Source organism: Puntigrus tetrazona, chromosome 11, assembly GCF_018831695.1.
Source record: "Puntigrus tetrazona isolate hp1 chromosome 11, ASM1883169v1, whole genome shotgun sequence".
NCBI classification, from domain to species: Eukaryota; Metazoa; Chordata; class Actinopteri; order Cypriniformes; family Cyprinidae; genus Puntigrus; species Puntigrus tetrazona.
Genome location: NC_056709.1, coordinates 2,766,552 through 2,785,705, shown reverse-complemented (window position 1 = coordinate 2,785,705; position 19,154 = coordinate 2,766,552). Strand labels below are relative to the sequence as shown.

Genomic DNA, 19,154 nt, shown 5'->3' with positions numbered 1-19,154 from the left:
AACTGAAACAAGTGTGAGCGTTATCTTGAGGAGGGAAGCATTACAGACCTTGGACTTTATGAAAACAGAATGAACTGTACCGGAGCTGCAGTGTAGCCTTCAGCCTCACGTTCTTTGTTGTAGATGTTCCCATCAGCATTAAACTGCAATGTCTCTTGAGCCCTCTTGCTGGAATTGCCAATAACGGAGGTATGATTCTCGCTTTGGTGCGAGAGGTCCCGGTTCAAATCCCGGACGAGCCCTTAGAAGGGCTTACTTTCGAAGCTGTTTTGTCACCCAGGATCCCCGGCAAGCATCAAGTGGGCAGAGAAGCTGCCAAAGACAGGCCGGTTAGCTCAGTTTGTTAGAGCGTGGTGCTAATAACGCCAAGGTCGCGGGTTCGACCCCGTGCACGGGCCAGCCGTTTTTGGTGCTCACAGAGTTCAGCTCTGATCTTCTGATAAAGTGATGGAAATCCCGCCCTGATCAAAGACCTTCACGACGTGGCCGAAATAGCTCAGTTGGGAGAGCGTTAGACTGAAGATCTAAAGGTCCCTGGTTCGATCCCGGGTTTCGGCAGTTGGTGGATGTCTTCTTGCCAGAGAACTATTTGTGTTTAATTGCTTGTGTTTAACTACTATCACAACAAAAGTGCCTTCTTTGGTCGTTGCTGTAGATGTTCTTTTCCTTTCTCTCTGCTCGGGAGGTGCCAAACGGGGGTTCTTGCAGAAGACCCCCCTGGTCAGGGCAGCGCAGTGTCCACCGATCGTTCCATATCTCCTCTTTGCTGCCTCCTTTGTACTGGCCACCATAAAGTTGGTGAAGTAACAAAAAGTTGTGCTTTAGTTTTAAGGCTCTTCTTGGTCTTGTTTCTCAGTTAATGTGAGCATGGTGATTTTTGTGTTACGTAAGCTACCTTTGCATCTCTCACCTCGTGCAGCCAGTTAGGTCCAGCCCCAAATTTCAATCCACTGGGAGGCCATCTTTCATTTATTTGGTTTTGACACTGTCTCAAGGCGTTTTGTTTCCTCCCATGTTAGCTCAAGGTCCTTCGTTCTGTCGTTGAAGTAGTTGTTCTTACGCCTTCTCTCTGCTGGCAAGCAGTGCGTGTAGGCTCGTTGGTCTAGGGGTATGACTCTCGCTTCGGGTGCGAGAGGTCCCGGGTTCAAATCCCGGACGAGCCCGCCAGCAGCTCCATGAGAAGCAGCAGTCTGCTTTGACTCAATTGTGTGACAGTGCTTGTTTTCTGTCAATGTCTGGTCTTTCTATTTTGACTCCTGCTTTCAGGTCTCCTTATAAAGAGCCGCTCTGGCCATAGCATAGTTAGGCTGAAGAGCTGAAGGTCTCTAGTTTGATCTTGGATTTCGGCAGTGGATTCCTTGGTGTATGGTTTGGGCACAGTTCTGAAGCTTGCAGGTTTCCAACCATTTCTACCTTGCCAAAAAAAGTGCAGGCACCCTACTGAGGTCGCTTGGTTCCACGTTGTAAAGGTTAGCAATCAGGGATCTGAATCTAGCTGTACGAGTTTAAATCTCAGCAATTGACTGGTTGCGTGAGGGGCGAGTGTTCCCCAAAAAACTGAAACTTTTGAACTCAACTGAAACAAGTGTGAGCGTTATCTTGAGGAGGGAAGCATTACAGACCTTGGACTTTATGAAAACAGAATGAACTGTACCGAGCTGCAGTGTAGCCTTCAGCCTCACGTTCTTTGTTGTAGATGTTCCCATCAGCATTAAACTGCAATGTCTCTTGAGCCCTCTTGCTGGAATTGCCAATAACGGAGGTATGATTCTCGCTTTGGGTGCGAGAGGTCCCGGGTTCAAATCCCGGACGAGCCCTTAGAAGGGCTTACTTTCGAAGCTGTTTTGTCACCCAGGATCCCCGGCAAGCATCAAGTGGGCAGAGAAGCTGCCAAAGACAGGCCGGTTAGCTCAGTTGGTTAGAGCGTGGTGCTAATAACGCCAAGGTCGCGGGTTCGACCCCAGTACGGGCCAGCCGTTTTTGGTGCTCACAGAGTTCAGCTCTGATCTTCTGATAAAGTGATGGAAATCCCGCCCTGATCAAAGACCTTCACGACGTGGCCAAAATAGCTCAGTTGGGAGAGCGTTAGACTGAAGATCTAAAGGTCCCTGGTTCGATCCCGGTTTCGCAGTTGGCGGATGTCTTCTTGCCAGAGAACTATTTGTGTTTAATTGCTTGTGTTTAACTACTATCACGACAAAAAGTGCCTTCTTTGGTCGTTGCTGTAGATGTTCTTTTCCTTTCTCTCTGCTCGGGAGGTGCCAAACGGGGGTTCTTGCAGAAGACCCCCCTGGTCAGGGCAGCGCAGTGTCCACCGATCGTTCCATATCTCCTCTTTGCTGCCTCCTTTGTACTGGCCACCATATAGTTGGTGAAGTAACAAAAGTTGTGCTTTAGTTTTAAGGCTCTTCTTGGTCTTGTTTCTCAGTTAATGTGAGCATGGTGATTTTTGTGTTACGTAAGCTACCTTTGCATCTCTCACCTCGTGCAGCCAGTTAGGTCCAGCCCCAAATTTCAATCCACTGGGAGGCCATCTTTCATTTATTTGGTTTTGACACTGTCTCAAGGCGTTTTGTTTCCTCCCATGTTAGCTCAAGGTCCTTCTGTTCTGTCGTTGAAGTAGTTGTTCTTACGCCTTCTCTCTGCTGGCAAGCAGTGCGTGTAGGCTCGTTGGTCTAGGGGTATGATTCTCGCCTGGTGCGAGAGGTCCCGGTTCAAATCCTGGACGAGCCCGCCAGCAGCTCCATGAGAAGCAGCAGTCTGCTTTGACTCAATTGCGTGACAGTGCTTGTTTTCTGTCAATGTCTGGTCTTTCTATTTTGACTCCTGCTTTCAGGTCTCCTTATAAAGAGCCGCTCTGGCCATAGCATAGTTAGGCTGAAGAGCTGAAGGTCTCTAGTTTGATCTTGGATTTCGGCAGTGGATTCCTTGGTGTATGGTTTGGGCACAGTTCTGAAGCTTGCAGGTTTCCAACCATTTCTACCTTGCCAAAAAGTGCAGGCACCCTACTGAGGTCGCTTGGTTCCACGTTGTAAAGGTTAGCAATCAGGATCTGAATCTAGCTGTACGAGTTTAAATCTCAGCAATTGGCTGGTTGCGTGAGGGGCGCAGTGTTCCCAAAAAATTGAAACTTTTGAACTCAACTGAAACAAGTGTGAGCGTTATCTTGAGGAGGGAAGCATTACAGACCTTGGACTTTATGAAAACAGAATGAACTGTACCGAGCTGCAGTGTAGCCTTCAGCCTCACGTTCTTTGTTGTAGATGTTCCCATCAGCATTAAACTGCAATGTCTCTTGAGCCCTCTTGCTGGAATTGCCAATAACGGAGGTATGATTCTCGCTTTGGGTGCGAGGTCCCGGTTCAAATCCCGGACGAGCCCTTAGAAGGGCTTACTTTCAAGCTGTTTTGTCACCCAGGATCCCCGGCAAGCATCAAGTGGGCAGAGAAACTGCCAAAGACAGGCCGGTTAGCTCAGTTGGTTAGAGCGTGGTGCTAATAACGCCAAGGTCGCTGGTTCGACTTCCGTGCGGGCCAGCCGCTTTTGGTGCTCACAGAGTTCAGCTCTGATCTTCTGATAAAGTGATGGAAATCCCCTGATCAAAGACCTTCACGACGTGGCTGAAATAGCTCAGTTGGGAGAGCGTTAGACTGAAGATCTAAAGGTCCCTGGTTCGATCCCGGTTTCGCAGTTGGCGGATGTCTTCTTGCCAGAGAACTATTTGTGTTTAATTGCTTGTGTTTAACTACTATCATGACAAAAAGTGCCTTCTTTGGTCGTTGCTGTAGATGTTCTTTTCCTTTCTCTCTGCTCGGGAGGTGCCAAACGGGGTTCTTGCAGAAGACCCCTGGTCAGGGCAGCGCAGTGTCCACCGATCGCTCCATATCTCCTCTTTGCTGCCTCCTTTGTACTGGCCACCATATAGTTGGTGAAGTAACAAAAAGTTGTGCTTTAGTTTTAAGGCTCTTCTTGGTCTTGTTTCTCAGTTAATGTGAGCATGGTGATTTTTGTGTTACGTAAGCTACCTTTGCATCTCTCACCTCGTGCAGCCAGTTAGGTCCAGCCCCAAATTTCAATCCACTGGGAGGCCATCTTTCATTTATTTGGTTTTGACACTGTCTCAAGGCGTTTTGTTTCCTCCCATGTTAGCTCAAGGTCCTTCGTTCTGTCGTTGAAGTAGTTGTTCTTACGCCTTCTCTCTGCTGGCAAGCGGTGCGTGTAGGCTCGTTGGTCTAGGGGTATGATTCTCGCCTGGTGCGAGAGGTCCCGGTTCAAATCCCGGACGAGCCCGCCAGCAGCTCCATGAGAAGCAGCAGTCTGCTTTGACTCAATTGTGTGACAGTGCTTGTTTTCTGTCAATGTCTGGTCTTTCTATTTTGACTCCTGCTTTCAGGTCTCCTTATAAAGAGCCGCTCTGGCCATAGCATAGTTAGGCTGAAGAGCTGAAGGTCTCTAGTTTGATCTTGGATTTCGGCAGTGGATTCCTTGGTGTATGGTTTGGGCACAGTTCTGAAGCTTGCAGGTTTCAACCATTTCTACCTTGCCAAAAAAGTGCAGGCACCCTACTGAGGTCGCTTGGTTCCACGTTGTAAAGGTTAGCAATCAGGGATCTGAATCTAGCTGTACGAGTTTAAATCTCAGCAATTGACTGGTTGCGTGAGGGGCGAGTGTTCCCCAAAAAATTGAAACTTTTGAACTCAACTGCAACAAGTGTGAGCGTTATCTTGAGGAGGGAAGCATTACAGACCTTGGACTTTATGAAAACAGAATGAACTGTACCGGAGCTGCAGTGTAGCCTTCAGCCTCACGTTCTTTGTTGTAGATGTTCCCATCAGCATTAAACTGCAATGTCTCTTGAGCCCTCTTGCTGCAATTGCCAATAACGGAGGTATGATTCTCGCTTTGGGTGCGAGAGGTCCCGGGTTCAAATCCCGGACGAGCCCTTAGAAGGGCTTACTTTCGAAGCTGTTTTGTCACCCAGGATCCCCGGCAAGCATCAAGTGGGCAGAGAAGCTGCCAAAGACAGGCCGGTTAGCTCAGTTGGTTAGAGCGTGGTGCTAATAACGCCAAGGTCGCGGGTTCGACCCCCGTACGGGCCAGCCGTTTTTGGTGCTCACAGAGTTCAGCTCTGATCTTCTGATAAAGTGATGGAAATCCCCTGATCACCCCCCCTGAAATCCTCATCTTCACGACGTGGCCGAAATAGCTCAGTTGGGAGAGCGTTAGACTGAAGATCTAAAGGTCCCTGGTTCAATCCCGGTTTCGCAGTTGGCGGATGTCTTCTTGCCAGAGAACTATTTGTGTTTAATTGCTTGTGTTTAACTACTATCATGACAAAAAGTGCCTTCTTTGGTCGTTGCTGTAGATGTTCTTTTCCTTTCTCTCTGCTCGGGAGGTGCCAAACGGGGGTTCTTGCAGAAGACCCCCTGGTCAGGGCAGCGCAGTGTCCACCGATCGTTCCATATCTCCTCTTTGCTGCCTCCTTTGTACTGGCCACCATATAGTTGGTGAAGTAACAAAAAGTTGTGCTTTAGTTTTAAGGCTCTTCTTGGTCTTGTTTCTCAGTTAATGTGAGCATGGTGATTTTTGTGTTACGTAAGCTACCTTTGCATCTCTCACCTGCAGCCAGTTAGGTCCAGCCCCAAATTTCAATCCACTGGGAGGCCATCTTTCATTTATTTGGTTTTGACACTGTCTCAAGGCGTTTTGTTTCCTCCCATGTTAGCTCAAGGTCCTTCGCTCTGTCGTTGAAGTAGTTGTTCTTATGCCTTCTCTCTGCTGGCAAGCGTGCGTGTAGGCTCGTTGGTCTAGGGGTTTGATTCTCGCCTGGTGTGAGAGGTCCCGGTTCAAATCCTGATTTGAGCCCGCCAGCAGCTCCATGAGAAGCAGCAGTCTGCTTTGACTCAATTGCGTGACAGTGCTTGTTTTCTGTCAATGTCTGGTCTTTCTATTTTGACTCCTGCTTTCAGGTCTCCTTATAAAGAGCCGCTCTGGCCATAGCATAGTTAGGCTGAAGAGCTGAAGGTCTCTAGTTTGATCTTGGATTTCGGCAGTGGATTCCTTGGTGTATGGTTTGGGCACAGTTCTGAAGCTTGCAGGTTTCCAACCATTTCTACCTTGCCAAAAAGTGCAGGCACCCTACTGAGGTCGCTTGGTTCCACGTTGTAAAGGTTAGCAATCAGGGATCTGAATCTAGCTGTACGAGTTTAAATCTCAGCAATTGGCTGGTTGCGTGAGGGGCGAGTGTTCCCCAAAAAATTGAAACTTTTGAACTCAACTGAAACAAGTGTGAGCGTTATCTTGAGGAGGGAAGCATTACAGACCTTGGACTTTATGAAAACAGAATGAACTGTACCGAGCTGCAGTGTAGCCTTCAGCCTCACGCTCTTTGTTGTAGATGTTCCCATCAGCATTAAACTGCAATGTCTCTTGAGCCCTCTTGCTGCAATTGCCAATAACGGAGGTATGATTCTCGCTTTGGGTGCGAGAGGTCCCGGGTTCAAATCCCGGACGAGCCCTTAGAAGGGCTTACTTTCGAAGCTGTTTTGTCACCCAGGATCCCCGGCAAGCATCAAGTGGGCAGAGAAGCTGCCAAAGACAGGCCGGTTAGCTCAGTTGGTTAGAGCGTGGTGCTAATAACGCCAAGGTCGCGGGTTCGACCCCCGTACGGGCCAGCCGTTTTTGGTGCTCACAGAGTTCAGCTCTGATCTTCTGATAAAGTGATGGAAATCCCCCCCTGATCAAAGACCTTCACGACGTGGCCGAAATAGCTCAGTTGGGAGAGCGCGACTGAAGATCTAAAGGTCCCTGGTTCGATCCCGGTTTCGCAGTTGGCGGATGTCTTCTTGCCAGAGAACTATTTGTGTTTAATTGCTTGTGTTTAACTACTATCATGACAAAAAGTGCCTTCTTTGGTCGTTGCTGTAGATGTTCTTTCCTTCTCTCTCTGCTCGGGAGGTGCCAAACGGGGTTCTTGCAGAAGACCCCTGGTCAGGGCAGCGCAGTGTCCACCGATCGCTCCATATCTCCTCTTTGCTGCCTCCTTTGTACTGGCCACCATATAGTTGGTGAAGTAACAAAAAGTTGTGCTTTAGTTTTAAGGCTCTTCTTGGTCTTGTTTCTCAGTTAATGTGAGCATGGTGATTTTTGTGTTACGTAAGCTACCTTTGCATCTCTCACCTCGTGCAGCCAGTTAGGTCCAGCCCCAAATTTCAATCCACTGGGAGGCCATCTTTCATTTATTTGGTTTTGACACTGTCTCAAGGCGTTTTGTTTCCTCCCATGTTAGCTCAAGGTCCTTCGCTCTGTCGTTGAAGTAGTTGTTCTTACGCCTTCTCTCTGCTGGCAAGCGTGCGTGTAGGCTCGTTGGTCTAGGGGTATGATTCTCGCTCGGGTGCGAGAGGTCCCGGTTCAAATCCCGGACGAGCCCGCCAGCAGCTCCATGAGAAGCAGCAGTCTGCTTTGACTCAATTGCGTGACAGTGCTTGTTTTCTGTCAATGTCTGGTCTTTCTATTTTGACTCCTGCTTTCAGGTCTCTTATAAAGAGCCGCCTGGCCATAGCATAGTTAGGCTGAAGAGCTGAAGGTCTCTAGTTTGATCTTGGATTTCGGCAGTGGATTCCTTTTTGGTATGGTTTGGGCACAGTTCTGAAGCTTGCAGGTTTCAACCATTTCTACCTTGCCAAAAAAGTGCAGGCACCCTACTGAGGTCGCTTGGTTCCACGTTGTAAAGGTTAGCAATCAGGATCTGAATCTAGCTGTACGAGTTTAAATCTCAGCAATTGACTGGTTGCGTGAGGGGCGAGTGTTCCCCAAAAAATTGAAACTTTTGAACTCAACTGAAACAAGTGTGAGCGTTATCTTGAGGAGGGAAGCATTACAGACCTTGGACTTTATGAAAACAGAATGAACTGTACCGAGCTGCAGTGTAGCCTTCAGCCTCACGTTCTTTGTTGTAGATGTTCCCATCAGCATTAAACTGCAATGTCTCTGAGCCCTCTTGCTGCAATTGCCAATAACGGAGGTATGATTCTCGCTTGGGTGCGAGAGGTCCCGGGTTCAAATCCCGGACGAGCCCTTAGAAGGGCTTACTTTCGAAGCTGTTTTGTCACCCAGGATCCCCGGCAAGCATCAAGTGGGCAGAGAAGCTGCCAAAGACAGGCCGGTTAGCTCAGTTGGTTAGAGCGTGGTGCTAATAACGCCAAGGTCGCGGGTTCGACTTCGTACGGGCCAGCCGCTTTTGGTGCTCACAGAGTTCAGCTCTGATCTTCTGATAAAGTGATGGAAATCCCCTGATCACCCCCCTGATCAAAGACCTTCACGACGTGGCCGAAATAGCTCAGTTGGGAGAGCGCTAGACTGAAGATCTAAAGGTCCCTGGTTCGATCCCCGGTTTCGCAGTTGGCGGATGTCTTCTTGCCAGAGAACTATTTGTGTTTAATTGCTTGTGTTTAACTACTATCATGACAAAAAGTGCCTTCTTTGGTCGTTGCTGTAGATGTTCTTTTCTTTCTCTCTGCTCGAGAGGTGCCAAACGGGGTTCTTGCAGAAGACCCTCTGGTCAGGGCAGCGCAGTGTCCACCGATCGCTCCATATCTCCTCTTTGCTGCCTCCTTTGTACTGGCCACCATATAGTTGGTGAAGTAACAAAAAGTTGTGCTTTAGTTTTAAGGCTCTTTCTTGGTCTTGTTTCTCAGTTAATGTGAGCATGGTGATTTTTGTGTTACGTAAGCTACCTTTGCATCTCTCACCTCGTGCAGCCAGTTAGGTCCAGCCCCAAATTTCAATCCACTGGGAGGCCATCTTTCATTTATTTGGTTTTGACACTGTCTCAAGGCGTTTTGTTTCCTCCCATGTTAGCTCAAGGTCCTTCGCTCTGTCGTTGAAGTAGTTGTTCTTACGCCTTCTCTCTGCTGGCAAGCGGTGCGTGTAGGCTCGTTGGTCTAGGGGTATGATTCTCGCCTGGTGCGAGAGGTCCCGGTTCAAATCCTGACGAGCCCGCCAGCAGCTCCATGAGAAGCAGCAGTCTGCTTTGACTCAATTGCGTGACAGTGCTTGTTTTCTGTCAATGTCTGGTCTTTCTATTTTGACTCCTGCTTTCAGGTCTCCTTATAAAGAGCCGCTCTGGCCATAGCATAGTTAGGCTGAAGAGCTGAAGGTCTCTAGTTTGATCTTGGATTTCGGCAGTGGATTCCTTGGTGTATGGTTTGGGCACAGTTCTGAAGCTTGCAGGTTTCCAACCATTTCTACCTTGCCAAAAAAGTGCAGGCACCCTACTGAGGTCGCTTGGTTCACGTTGTAAAGGTTAGCAATCAGGATCTGAATCTAGCTGTACGAGTTTAAATCTCAGCAATTGACTGGTTGCGTGAGGGGCGAGTGTTCCCAAAAATTGAAACTTTTGAACTCAACTGAAACAAGTGTGAGCGTTATCTTGAGGAGGGAAGCATTACAGACCTTGGACTTTATGAAAACAGAATGAACTGTACCGAGCTGCAGTGTAGCCTTCAGCCTCACGCTCTTTGTTGTAGATGTTCCCATCAGCATTAAACTGCAATGTCTCTTGAGCCCTCTTGCTGCAATTGCCAATAACGGAGGTATGATTCTCGCTTTGGGTGCGAGAGGTCCCGGGTTCAAATCCCGGACGAGCCCTTAGAAGGGCTTACTTTGTGTTTTGTCACCCAGGATCCCCGGCAAGCATCAAGTGGGCAGAGAAGCTGCCAAAGACAGGCCGGTTAGCTCAGTTGGTTAGAGCGTGGTGCTAATAACGCCAAGGTCGCGGTTCGACTTCGCACGGGCCAGCCGTTTTTGGTGCTCACAGAGTTCAGCTCTGATCTTCTGATAAAGTGATGGAAATCCCCCCCTGATCAAAGACCTTCACGACGTGGCCGAAATAGCTCAGTTGGGAGAGCGTTAGACTGAAGATCTAAAGGTCCCTGGTTCGATCCCGGTTTCGCAGTTGGCGGATGTCTTCTTGCCAGAGAACTATTTGTGTTTAATTGCTTGTGTTTAACTACTATCACGACAAAAAGTGCCTTCTTTGGTCGTTGCTGTAGATGTTCTTTTCCTTTCTCTCTGCTCGAGGTGCCAAACGGGGTTCTTGCAGAAGACCCCCCCCTGGCCAGGGCAGCGCAGTGTCCACCGATCGCTCCATATCTCCTCTTTGCTGCCTCCTTTGTACTGGCCACCATATAGTTGGTGAAGTAACAAAAAGTTGTGCTTTAGTTTTAAGGCTCTTCTTGGTCTTGTTTCTCAGTTAATGTGAGCATGGTGATTTTTGTGTTACGTAAGCTACCTTTGCATCTCTCACCTCGTGCAGCCAGTTAGGTCCAGCCCCAAATTTCAATCCACTGGGAGGCCATCTTTCATTTATTTGGTTTTGACACTGTCTCAAGGCGTTTTGTTTCTCCCATGTTAGCTCAAGGTCCTTCGCTCTGTCGTTGAAGTAGTTGTTCTTACGCCTTCTCTCTGCTGGCAAGCGTGCGTAGGCTCGTTGGTCTAGGGGTATGATTCTCGCTTGGTGCGAGAGGTCCCGGTTCAAATCCGGACGAGCCCGCCAGCAGCTCCATGAGAAGCAGCAGTCTGCTTTGACTCAATTGCGTGACAGTGCTTGTTTTCTGTCAATGTCTGGTCTTTCTATTTTGACTCCTGCTTTCAGGTCTCCTTATAAAGAGCCGCTCTGGCCATAGCATAGTTAGGCTGAAGAGCTGAAGGTCTCTAGTTTGATCTTGGATTTCGGCAGTGGATTCCTTGGTGTATGGTTTGGGCACAGTTCTGAAGCTTGCAGGTTTCCAACCATTTCTACCTTGCCAAAAAGTGCAGGCACCCTACTGAGGTCGCTTGGTTCCACGTTGTAAAGGTTAGCAATCAGGATCTGAATCTAGCTGTACGAGTTTAAATCTCAGCAATTGACTGGTTGCGTGAGGGGCGAGTGTTCCCAAAAAATTGAAACTTTTGAACTCAACTGAAACAAGTGTGAGCGTTATCTTGAGGAGGGAAGCATTACAGACCTTGGACTTTATGAAAACAGAATGAACTGTACCGAGCTGCAGTGTAGCCTTCAGCCTCACGCTCTTTGTTGTAGATGTTCCCATCAGCATTAAACTGCAATGTCTCTTGAGCCCTCTTGCTGGAATTGCCAATAACGGAGGTATGATTCTCGCTTTGGGTGCGAGAGGTCCCGGTTCAAATCCCGGACGAGCCCTTAGAAGGGCTTACTGCTGTTTTGTCACCCAGGATCCCCGGCAAGCATCAAGTGGGCAGAGAAGCTGCCAAAGACAGGCCGGTTAGCTCAGTTGGTTAGAGCGTGGTGCTAATAACGCCAAGGTCGCGGTTCGACTCCGCACGGGCCAGCCGCTTTTGGTGCTCACAGAGTTCAGCTCTGATCTTCTGATAAAGTGATGGAAATCCCCCCTGATCAAAGACCTTCACGACGTGGGCCGAAATAGCTCAGTTGGGAGAGCGTTAGACTGAAGATCTAAAGGTCCCTGGTTCGATCCCGGTTTCGCAGTTGGCGGATGTCTTCTTGCCAGAGAACTATTTGTGTTTAATTGCTTGTGTTTAACTACTATCATGACAAAAAGTGCCTTCTTTGGTCGTTGCTGTAGATGTTCTTTTCCTTTCTCTCTGCTCGAGGTGCCAAACGGGGTTCTTGCAGAAGACCCCTGGTCAGGGCAGCGCAGTGTCCACCGATCGCTCCATATCTCCTCTTTGCTGCCTCCTTTGTACTGGCCACCATATAGTTGGTGAAGTAACAAAAAGTTGTGCTTTAGTTTTAAGGCTCTTCTTGGTCTTGTTTCTCAGTTAATGTGAGCATGGTGATTTTTGTGTTACGTAAGCTACCTTTGCATCTCTCACCTGTGCAGCCAGTTAGGTCCAGCCCCAAATTTCAATCCACTGGGAGGCCATCTTTCATTTATTTGGTTTTGACACTGTCTCAAGGCGTTTTGTTTCCTCCCATGTTAGCTCAAGGTCCTTCGCTCTGTCGTTGAAGTAGTTGTTCTTACGCCTTCTCTCTGCTGGCAAGCGTGCGCGTAGGCTCGCTGGTCTAGGGGTATGATTCTCGCTGGTGCGAGAGGTCCCGGTTCAAATCCCGGACGAGCCCGCCAGCCAGCAGCTCCATGAGAAGCAAGCAGTCTGCTTTGACTCAATTGCGTGACAGTGCTTGTTTTCTGTCAATGTCTGGTCTTTCTATTTTGACTCCTGCTTTCAGGTCTCTTATAAAGAGCCGCCTGGCCATAGCATAGTTAGGCTGAAGAGCTGAAGGTCTCTAGTTTGATCTTGGATTTCGGCAGTGGATTCCTTGGTGTATGGTTTGGGCACAGTTCTGAAGCTTGCAGGTTTCCAACCATTTCTACCTTGCCAAAAAAGTGCAGGCACCCTACTGAGGTCGCTTGGTTCCACGTTGTAAAGGTTAGCAATCAGGGATCTGAATCTAGCTGTACGAGTTTAAATCTCAGCAATTGACTGGTTGCGTGAGGGGCGAGTGTTCCCCAAAAAATTGAAACTTTTGAACTCAACTGAAACAAGTGTGAGCGTTATCTTGAGGAGGGAAGCATTACAGACCTTGGACTTTATGAAAACAGAATGAACTGTACCGGAGCTGCAGTGTAGCCTTCAGCCTCACGTTCTTTGTTGTAGATGTTCCCATCAGCATTAAACTGCAATGTCTCTTGAGCCCTCTTGCTGGAATTGCCAATAACGGAGGTATGATTCTCGCTTTGGGTGCGAGAGGTCCCGGGTTCAAATCCCGGACGAGCCCTTAGAAGGGCTTACTTTCGAAGCTGTTTTGTCACCCAGGATCCCCGGCAAGCATCAAGTGGGCAGAGAAGCTGCCAAAGACAGGCCGGTTAGCTCAGTTGGTTAGAGCGTGGTGCTAATAACGCCAAGGTCGCGGGTTCGACCCCCGTACGGGCCAGCCGTTTTTGGTGCTCACAGAGTTCAGCTCTGATCTTCTGATAAAGTGATGGAAATCCCGCCCTGATCAAAGACCTTCACGACGTGGCCGAAATAGCTCAGTTGGGAGAGCGTTAGACTGAAGATCTAAAGGTCCCTGGTTCGATCCCGGGTTTCGGCAGTTGGCGGATGTCTTCTTGCCAGAGAACTATTTGTGTTTAATTGCTTGTGTTTAACTACTATCATGACAAAAAGTGCCTTCTTTGGTCGTTGCTGTAGATGTTCTTTTCCTTTCTCTCTGCTCGGGAGGTGCCAAACGGGGGTTCTTGCAGAAGACCCCCCTGGTCAGGGCAGCGCAGTGTCCACCGATCGTTCCATATCTCCTCTTTGCTGCCTCCTTTGTACTGGCCACCATATAGTTGGTGAAGTAACAAAAAGTTGTGCTTTAGTTTTAAGGCTCTTCTTGGTCTTGTTTCTCAGTTAATGTGAGCATGGTGATTTTTGTGTTACGTAAGCTACCTTTGCATCTCTCACCTCGTGCAGCCAGTTAGGTCCAGCCCCAAATTTCAATCCACTGGGAGGCCATCTTTCATTTATTTGGTTTTGACACTGTCTCAAGGCGTTTTGTTTCTCCCATGTTAGCTCAAGGTCCTTCGTTCTGTCGTTGAAGTAGTTGTTCTTACGCCTTCTCTCTGCTGGCAAGCGTGCGCGTAGGCTCGTTGGTCTAGGGGTATGATTCTCGCCGGGTGCGAGAGGTCCCGGTTCAAATCCCGGACGAGCCCGCCAGCAGCTCCATGAGAAGCAGCAGTCTGCTTTGACTCAATTGCGTGACAGTGCTTGTTTTCTGTCAATGTCTGGTCTTTCTATTTTGACTCCTGCTTTCAGGTCTCTTATAAAGAGCCGCCTGGCCATAGCATAGTTAGGCTGAAGAGCTGAAGGTCTCTAGTTTGATCTTGGATTTCGGCAGTGGATTCCTTGGTGTATGGTTTGGGCACAGTTCTGAAGCTTGCAGGTTTCCAACCATTTCTACCTTGCCAAAAAAGTGCAGGCACCCTACTGAGGTCGCTTGGTTCCACGTTGTAAAGGTTAGCAATCAGGGATCTGAATCTAGCTGTACGAGTTTAAATCTCAGCAATTGACTGGTTGCGTGAGGGGCGAGTGTTCCCAAAAAATTGAAACTTTTGAACTCAACTGAAACAAGTGTGAGCGTTATCTTGAGGAGGGAAGCATTACAGACCTTGGACTTTATGAAAACAGAATGAACTGTACCGAGCTGCAGTGTAGCCTTCAGCCTCACGTTCTTTGTTGTAGATGTTCCCATCAGCATTAAACTGCAATGTCTCTTGAGCCCTCTTGCTGGAATTGCCAATAACGGAGGTATGATTCTCGCTTTGGTGCGTAGAGGTCCCGGTTCAAATCCCGGACGAGCCCTTTAGAAGGGCTTACTGCTGCTGTTTTGTCACCCAGGATCCCCGGCAAGCATCAAGTGGGCAGAGAAGCTGCCAAAGACAGGCCGGTTAGCTCAGTTGGTTAGAGCGTGGTGCTAATAACGCCAAGGTCGCGGGTTCGACTCTCCGCACGGGCCAGCCGCTTTTGGTGCTCACAGAGTTCAGCTCTGATCTTCTGATAAAGTGATGGAAATCCCCCTGATCAAAGACCTTCACGACGTGGCCGAAATAGCTCAGTTGGGAGAGCGTTAGACTGAAGATCTAAAGGTCCCTGGTTCGATCCCGGTTTCGCAGTTGGCGGATGTCTTCTGCCAGAGAACTATTTGTGTTTAATTGCTTGTGTTTAACTACTATCATGACAAAAAGTGCCTTCTTTGGTCGTTGCTGTAGATGTTCTTTTCCTTTCTCTCTGCTCGAGGTGCCAAACGGGGTTCTTGCAGAAGACCTCTGGGTCAGGGCAGCGCAGTGTCCACCGATCGCTCCATATCTCCTCTTTGCTGCCTCCTTTGTACTGGCCACCATATAGTTGGTGAAGTAACAAAAGTTGTGCTTTAGTTTTAAGGCTCTTCTTGGTCTTGTTTCTCAGTTAATGTGAGCATGGTGATTTTTGTGTTACGTAAGCTTACCTTTGCATCTCTCACCTCGTGCAGCCAGTTAGGTCCAGCCCCAAATTTCAATCCACTGGGAGGCCATCTTTCATTTATTTGGTTTTGACACTGTCTCAAGGCGTTTTGTTTCCTCCCATGTTAGCTCAAGGTCCTTCGCTCTGTCGTTGAAGTAGTTGTTCTTACGCCTTCTCTCTGCTGGCAAGCGTGCGTGTAGGCTCGTTGGTCTAGGGGTATGATTCTCGCCTGGGTGCGAGAGGTCCCGGTTCAAATCCCGGACGAGCCCGCCAGCAGCTCCATGAGAAGCAGCAGTCTGCTTTGACTCAATTGCGTGACAGTGCTTGTTTTCTGTCAATGTCTGGTCTTTCTATTTTGACTCCTGCTTTCAGGTCTCCTTATAAAGAGCCGCCTGGCCATAGCATAGTTAGGCTGAAGAGCTGAAGGTCTCTAGTTTGATCTTGGATTTCGGCAGTGGATTCCTTGGTGTATGGTTTGGGCACAGTTCTGAAGCTTGCAGGTTTCCAACCATTTCTACCTTGCCAAAAAGTGCAGGCACCCTACTGAGGTCGCTTGGTTCCACGTTGTAAAGGTTAGCAATCAGGATCTGAATCTAGCTGTACGAGTTTAAATCTCAGCAATTGACTGGTTGCGTGAGGGGCGAGTGTTCCCAAAAAATTGAAACTTTTGAACTCAACTGAAACAAGTGTGAGCGTTATCTTGAGGAGGGAAGCATTACAGACCTTGGACTTTATGAAAACAGAATGAACTGTACCGAGCTGCAGTGTAGCCTTCAGCCTCACGTTCTTTGTTGTAGATGTTCCCATCAGCATTAAACTGCAATGTCTCTTGAGCCCTCTTGCTGCAATTGCCAATAACGGAGGTATGATTCTCGCTTTGGGTGCGAGGTCCCGGTTCAAATCCCGGACGAGCCCTTAGAAGGGCTTACTGCCTGTTTTGTCACCCAGGATCCCCGGCAAGCATCAAGTGGGCAGAGAAGCTGCCAAAGACAGGCCGGTTAGCTCAGTTGGTTAGAGCGTGGTGCTAATAACGCCAAGGTCGCGGGTTCGACTCCGCACGGGCCAGCCGCTTTTTGGTGCTCACAGAGTTCAGCTCTGATCTTCTGATAAAGTGATGGAAATCCCCCCTGATCAAAGACCTTCACGACGTGGGGCCGAAATAGCTCAGTTGGGAGAGCGTTAGACTGAAGATCTAAAGGTCCCTGGTTCGATCCCGGTTTCGCAGTTGGCGGATGTCTTCTGCCAGAGAACTATTTGTGTTTAATTGCTTGTGTTTAACTACTATCATGACAAAAAGTGCCTTCTTTGGTCGTTGCTGTAGATGTTCTTTCCTTTCTCTCTGCTCGAGGTGCCAAACGGGGTTCTTGCAGAAGACCCCTGGTCAGGGCAGCGCAGTGTCCACCGATCGCTCCATATCTCCTCTTTGCTGCCTCCTTTGTACTGGCCACCATATAGTTGGTGAAGTAACAAAAAGTTGTGCTTTAGTTTTAAGGCTCTTCTTGGTCTTGTTTCTCAGTTAATGTGAGCATGGTGATTTTTGTGTTACGTAAGCTACCTTTGCATCTCTCACCTCGTGCAGCCAGTTAGGTCCAGCCCCAAATTTCAATCCACTGGGAGGCCATCTTTCATTTATTTGGTTTTGACACTGTCTCAAGGCGTTTTGTTTCCTCCCATGTTAGCTCAAGGTCCTTCGCTCTGTCGTTGAAGTAGTTGTTCTTACGCCTTCTCTCTGCTGGCAAGCGTGCGTGTAGGCTCGTTGGTCTAGGGGTATGATTCTCGCTTGGTGCGAGAGGTCCCGGTTCAAATCCCGACGAGCCCGCCAGCAGCTCCATGAGAAGCAGCAGTCTGCTTTGACTCAATTGCGTGACAGTGCTTGTTTTCTGTCAATGTCTGGTCTTTCTATTTTGACTCCTGCTTTCAGGTCTCCTTATAAAGAGCCGCCTGGCCATAGCATAGTTAGGCTGAAGAGCTGAAGGTCTCTAGTTTGATCTTGGATTTCGGCAGTGGATTCCTTGGTGTATGGTTTGGGCACAGTTCTGAAGCTTGCAGGTTTCCAACCATTTCTACCTTGCCAAAAAAGTGCAGGCACCCTACTGAGGTCGCTTGGTTCCACGTTGTAAAGGTTAGCAATCAGGATCTGAATCTAGCTGTACGAGTTTAAATCTCAGCAATTGACTGGTTGCGTGAGGGGCGAGTGTTCCCAAAAAATTGAAACTTTTGAACTCAACTGAAACAAGTGTGAGCGTTATCTTGAGGAGGGAAGCATTACAGACCTTGGACTTTATGAAAACAGAATGAACTGTACCGAGCTGCAGTGTAGCCTTCAGCCTCACGTTCTTTGTTGTAGATGTTCCCATCAGCATTAAACTGCAATGTCTCTTGAGCCCTCTTGCTGGAATTGCCAATAACGGAGGTATGATTCTCGCTTAAAAGTAGAGGTCCCGGTTCAAATCCCGGACGAGCCCCTTAGAAGGGCTTACTTTCAAGCTGTTTTGTCACCCAGGATCCCCGGCAAGCATCAAGTGGGCAGAGAAGCTGCCAAAGACAGGCCGGTTAGCTCAGTTGGTTAGAGCGTGGTGCTAATAACGCCAAGGTCGCGGGTTCGACTCGCACGGGCCAGCCGCTTTTGGTGCTCACAGAGTTCAGCTCTGATCTTCTGATAAAGTGATGGAAATCCCCCTGATCAAAGACCTTCACGACGTGGCCGAAATAGCTCAGTTGGGAGAGCGTTAGACTGAAGATCTAAAGGTCCCTGGTTCGATCCCGGTTTCGCAGTTGGCGGATGTCTTCTTGCCAGAGAACTATTTGTGTTTAATTGCTTGTGTTTAACTACTATCATGACAAAAAGTGCCTTCTTTGGTCGTTGCTGTAGATGTTCTTTTCCTTTCTCTCTGCTCGGAGGTGCCAAACGGGGTTCTTGCAGAAGACCCCTGGTCAGGGCAGCGCAGTGTCCACCGATCGCTCCATATCTCCTCTTTGCTGCCTCCTTTGTACTGGCCACCATATAGTTGGTGAAGTAACAAAAAGTTGTGCTTTAGTTTTAAGGCTCTTCTTGGTCTTGTTTCTCAGTTAATGTGAGCATGGTGATTTTTGTGTTACGTAAGCTACCTTTGCATCTCTCACCTCGTGCAGCCAGTTAGGTCCAGCCCCAAATTTCAATCCACTGGGAGGCCATCTTTCATTTATTTGGTTTTGACACTGTCTCAAGGCGTTTTGTTTCCTCCCATGTTAGCTCAAGGTCCTTCGCTCTGTCGTTGAAGTAGTTGTTCTTACGCCTTCTCTCTGCTGGCAAGCGTGCGTGTAGGCTCGTTGGTCTAGGGGTATGATTCTCGCCTGGTGCGAGAGGTCCCGGTTCAAATCCCGGACGAGCCCGCCAGCAGCTCCATGAGAAGCAGCAGTCTGCTTTGACTCAATTGCGTGACAGTGCTTGTTTTCTGTCAATGTCTGGTCTTTCTATTTTGACTCCTGCTTTCAGGTCTCCTTATAAAGAGCCGCCTGGCCATAGCATAGTTAGGCTGAAGAGCTGAAGGTCTCTAGTTTGATCTTGGATTTCGGCAGTGGATTCCTTGGTGTATGGTTTGGGCACAGTTCTGAAGCTTGCAGGTTTCAAACCATTTCTACCTTGCCAAAAAAGTGCAGGCACCCTACTGAGGTCGCTTGGTTCCACGTTGTAAAGGTTAGCAATCAGGATCTGAATCTAGCTGTACGAGTTTAAATCTCAGCAATTGACTGGTTGCGTGAGGGGCGAGTGTTCCCAAAAAAATTGAAACTTTTGAACTCAACTGAAACAAGTGTGAGCGTTATCTTGAGGAGGGAAGCATTACAGACCTTGGACTTTATGAAAACAGAATGAACTGTACCGAGCTGCAGTGTAGCCTTCAGCCTCACGCTCTTTGTTGTAGATGTTCCCATCAGCATTAAACTGCAATGTCTCTTGAGCCCTCTTGCTGCAATTGCCAATAACGGAGGTATGATTCTCGCTTTGGTGCGAGAGGTCCCGGTTCAAATCCGGACGAGCCCTTAGAAGGGCTTACTTTCGGCTGTTTTGTCACCCAGGATCCCCGGCAAGCATCAAGTGGGCAGAGAAGCTGCCAAAGACAGGCCGGTTAGCTCAGTTGGTTAGAGCGTGGTGCTAATAACGCCAAGGTCGCGGGTTCGACTTCGCACGGGCCAGCCGCTTTTGGTGCTCACAG

At 48.6% G+C, this 19,154-nt stretch overlaps 20 non-coding genes across 20 annotated transcripts; all 20 read left to right on the top strand.

Annotated features, from left to right (window-relative positions):
• The first annotated feature begins 485 nt into the window (after positions 1-485).
• trnaf-gaa lies at positions 486-558 on the top strand. The gene has a single exon. It is a non-coding gene; the product is annotated as a tRNA-Phe (tRNA).
• Positions 559-1,091: 533 nt separating this feature from the next.
• On the top strand, positions 1,092-1,163 carry trnap-cgg. Its single transcript has one exon. It is a non-coding gene; the product is annotated as a tRNA-Pro (tRNA).
• A 736-nt stretch (positions 1,164-1,899) lies between these two features.
• trnai-aau lies at positions 1,900-1,973 on the top strand. Its single transcript has one exon. It is a non-coding gene; the product is annotated as a tRNA-Ile (tRNA).
• An 86-nt stretch (positions 1,974-2,059) lies between these two features.
• trnaf-gaa lies at positions 2,060-2,137 on the top strand. Its single transcript has one exon. It is a non-coding gene; the product is annotated as a tRNA-Phe (tRNA).
• A 2,888-nt stretch (positions 2,138-5,025) lies between these two features.
• Positions 5,026-5,099, top strand: trnai-aau. The gene has a single exon. It is a non-coding gene; the product is annotated as a tRNA-Ile (tRNA).
• A 1,501-nt stretch (positions 5,100-6,600) lies between these two features.
• Positions 6,601-6,674, top strand: trnai-aau. The gene has a single exon. It is a non-coding gene; the product is annotated as a tRNA-Ile (tRNA).
• A 1,485-nt stretch (positions 6,675-8,159) lies between these two features.
• On the top strand, positions 8,160-8,232 carry trnai-aau. The gene has a single exon. It is a non-coding gene; the product is annotated as a tRNA-Ile (tRNA).
• A 95-nt stretch (positions 8,233-8,327) lies between these two features.
• Positions 8,328-8,406, top strand: trnaf-gaa. Its single transcript has one exon. It is a non-coding gene; the product is annotated as a tRNA-Phe (tRNA).
• Positions 8,407-9,883: 1,477 nt separating this feature from the next.
• Positions 9,884-9,961, top strand: trnaf-gaa. Its single transcript has one exon. It is a non-coding gene; the product is annotated as a tRNA-Phe (tRNA).
• Positions 9,962-11,276: 1,315 nt separating this feature from the next.
• On the top strand, positions 11,277-11,348 carry trnai-aau. The gene has a single exon. It is a non-coding gene; the product is annotated as a tRNA-Ile (tRNA).
• Positions 11,349-11,434: 86 nt separating this feature from the next.
• On the top strand, positions 11,435-11,512 carry trnaf-gaa. The gene has a single exon. It is a non-coding gene; the product is annotated as a tRNA-Phe (tRNA).
• A 1,327-nt stretch (positions 11,513-12,839) lies between these two features.
• Positions 12,840-12,913, top strand: trnai-aau. The gene has a single exon. It is a non-coding gene; the product is annotated as a tRNA-Ile (tRNA).
• Positions 12,914-12,999: 86 nt separating this feature from the next.
• Positions 13,000-13,072, top strand: trnaf-gaa. The gene has a single exon. It is a non-coding gene; the product is annotated as a tRNA-Phe (tRNA).
• A 1,330-nt stretch (positions 13,073-14,402) lies between these two features.
• On the top strand, positions 14,403-14,477 carry trnai-aau. Its single transcript has one exon. It is a non-coding gene; the product is annotated as a tRNA-Ile (tRNA).
• Positions 14,478-14,561: 84 nt separating this feature from the next.
• Positions 14,562-14,639, top strand: trnaf-gaa. The gene has a single exon. It is a non-coding gene; the product is annotated as a tRNA-Phe (tRNA).
• Positions 14,640-15,953: 1,314 nt separating this feature from the next.
• Positions 15,954-16,026, top strand: trnai-aau. The gene has a single exon. It is a non-coding gene; the product is annotated as a tRNA-Ile (tRNA).
• Positions 16,027-16,114: 88 nt separating this feature from the next.
• trnaf-gaa lies at positions 16,115-16,192 on the top strand. The gene has a single exon. It is a non-coding gene; the product is annotated as a tRNA-Phe (tRNA).
• Positions 16,193-17,508: 1,316 nt separating this feature from the next.
• Positions 17,509-17,580, top strand: trnai-aau. The gene has a single exon. It is a non-coding gene; the product is annotated as a tRNA-Ile (tRNA).
• Positions 17,581-17,664: 84 nt separating this feature from the next.
• Positions 17,665-17,742, top strand: trnaf-gaa. Its single transcript has one exon. It is a non-coding gene; the product is annotated as a tRNA-Phe (tRNA).
• A 1,319-nt stretch (positions 17,743-19,061) lies between these two features.
• trnai-aau lies at positions 19,062-19,134 on the top strand. The gene has a single exon. It is a non-coding gene; the product is annotated as a tRNA-Ile (tRNA).
• The last annotated feature ends 20 nt before the right edge of the window (positions 19,135-19,154 follow it).